Raw genomic sequence first — 2461 nt, 5'->3', positions numbered from 1 at the left:
CATTACGTGCTACCAGGGTCACCTGACTTCCGCTGTCGTAACAGTATCCTTTATTACCATGTATATGTATCCTGCTTAATAACTTATGACTATCACATGCAGCAGAAATACTTAAAGGCGCCATTTAGGTAGGGTTTAATAGCACTGTATATACTTTTCAGAATATTACACATAAATGGATAATGCGTAGTTTGTATTATTTGAATATTTGTTAAATAAAATATGGAACAATGAGAGTAAATTCTTCCAAATTAGTCTGATTTTAACATTTTAATCTTTAAAAAATCCAAAACCGTCTAAGGGCTTAAGTCCCTTGGAACTCCAGCAAAAGTTGTTCCCCTTCTTGAAACCTGAGATAACGCTCCTGAAGATACTTCCGAATAACCGTGAATTAATTTTATTATTGGTCATCTATAAACATAATGTGAATATTGAAGCAGTTTAACATTTTCAAACATATCAGTTTATGACTCAAAAGAGTTAAAATTTAGTAGCGAATCTCTGTCTTTTTTTCCAGTTTTTTATAACAACTTCATATATCCCACTAATCGTGTGAGCCATTCTTAAAGTTATTCAATACTACTTGTATTAATTTTATTTCAAGTACAGTATGTTTTTATTTTATTTTATCACATACAGTTTATATACTTTTTCTCTAAACACAGTTGTAGCCATTTGTTTTAATCTCCACCTAACTATGCAATACTCTCTACAATTAAAGGGATCAACCAAAACGTATTTTTTCTGCTAACATTAATTAACGAAGTGTTTGCTTTAGCTTAATTTCACATCAGGTCTTGTTTCTTTCTTTCCACCGACAAGGTTTTGTTTGAAGTTAAGCACAAAGCTACACAATATGCTCTCTGTGCACTGCCCACCACGGATATCGAAACCTGGTTTCTAGCGTTGTAAGTCCGTTGTAAATCCTGCTACGTCACTGGAGGCGCCACCGACAAAAGCTCACTGCATCTGTTCTTCCAAATATTAGATTCGTGAATCTCTTCTTGAAAGAGTAACTTAGGCGGATCTGATATATTAGGTCGTCAAGAAATTAATGTCACTTTTTTTTTAAACATAAAACCCCAACAACTTATATATCAAAACAAAACATTTATTAAATTAAGTAATCTCCATTCTTATCGACGATGCTTTTCCATCTTACAATCAGGTTGTTATTGCCCTGATTAAAGAAATCACTTGGCTTTGAAGCAAAAAACATGTATATGTCCTCTTTAACACCTTCCACATTTGCATACGTCTTCCCATTAATATGATGTTGCAGCAAACGAAAAATATAGTAATCTGATGGTGCCATATCCGGAAAATATGATGGGTGGGGGAGAACTTTTCAATCCAACTCCAATCTTGTGTTGCGTCAAACTTACCACATGTGGACGTGCAATGTCGTAGAGAAGAATACCTTTCCTATTGACGAATGAAGGGAGTTTCTGATGAAGGGCTTGATTTAAACATGCCAGTTGCTGACTATAGATCTCTGCATTGACAGTTCGCTGTGGATTGAGGAGTTCGAAATTAATTACTCCTTTGATGTCCCACCAAATGCAAAGCATCACTTTCTGCGGATGGAATCCATGTTTTGGGGTCAGAAGTGGCTTTTATCTGGAACTGAGCCATTGATTTTGTCGTTTAATATTCGCATAGAGAATCAATTTTTCATCACCGGTGACAATTCTGTCCAAAATTGGTTCACGCGTATACGAAGCAACGTTCACACGTTGGAAAGGATGATCATCAGAGAGTTCGTGAGGCACCCAAACATCTTCTTTATGGAGTTTTCCCGTATTTCTTAGATGTTTACGTATTGTTTCATGAGATGCATGCAATTTCAGGGCCATTTTACGAGTGTGTGTTGCCTTGGGTTAGATTCAACAAGCGTCTTTAGAACATCAATATCAATTCCAACATGTCGGCCCCTGCCATCACAATTTTTAAAGCTCCTGAACGAAACTTGCTGAACCATCGTTGACACTTATGAACGTTCAAAATATTTCCATAAACTTCTTTAAAATTCTTAGTGGCTACAGAAGCGTTGTTTTCCTTCTTGTATTCAAAGAGCATTACATGCCGAATGTGCCTCGTCGTGTGCCATCACTATAAGGGATTAGAGTAAAATAAACTTTACACATTATATAGGCTACACTAACGTGACGTTTAGGTGGTTTATTTAACTATTATACCTGATGTACGTTTTTTTGGAGGGTGGTTAACAAAAGAAATCAACTTAACATCTTTCTAGACCATATATTATATGAAAACTGCTCGTATCTATAAATAGCGAAATATTCTGAAACTTCGACATTAAAATAAAAAGTTAGAATATGCACGGTATGTCTGAATACTATAATAAATTTCACCCATAGATTACTTTATTAAGAAGAAATTTTGGTGTTATAGATGACGATGTAGTTATTAAGGAAATTACAATAGATTTGTCTTTTCT

The sequence above is a fragment of the Limulus polyphemus genome, unplaced genomic scaffold (genome assembly GCF_000517525.1).
Source record: "Limulus polyphemus unplaced genomic scaffold, Limulus_polyphemus-2.1.2 Scaffold532, whole genome shotgun sequence".
Taxonomy (NCBI): domain Eukaryota; kingdom Metazoa; phylum Arthropoda; class Merostomata; order Xiphosura; family Limulidae; genus Limulus; species Limulus polyphemus.
The sequence above is the reverse complement of the archived record's forward strand: the minus strand, read 5'-3'. Positions refer to the sequence as shown.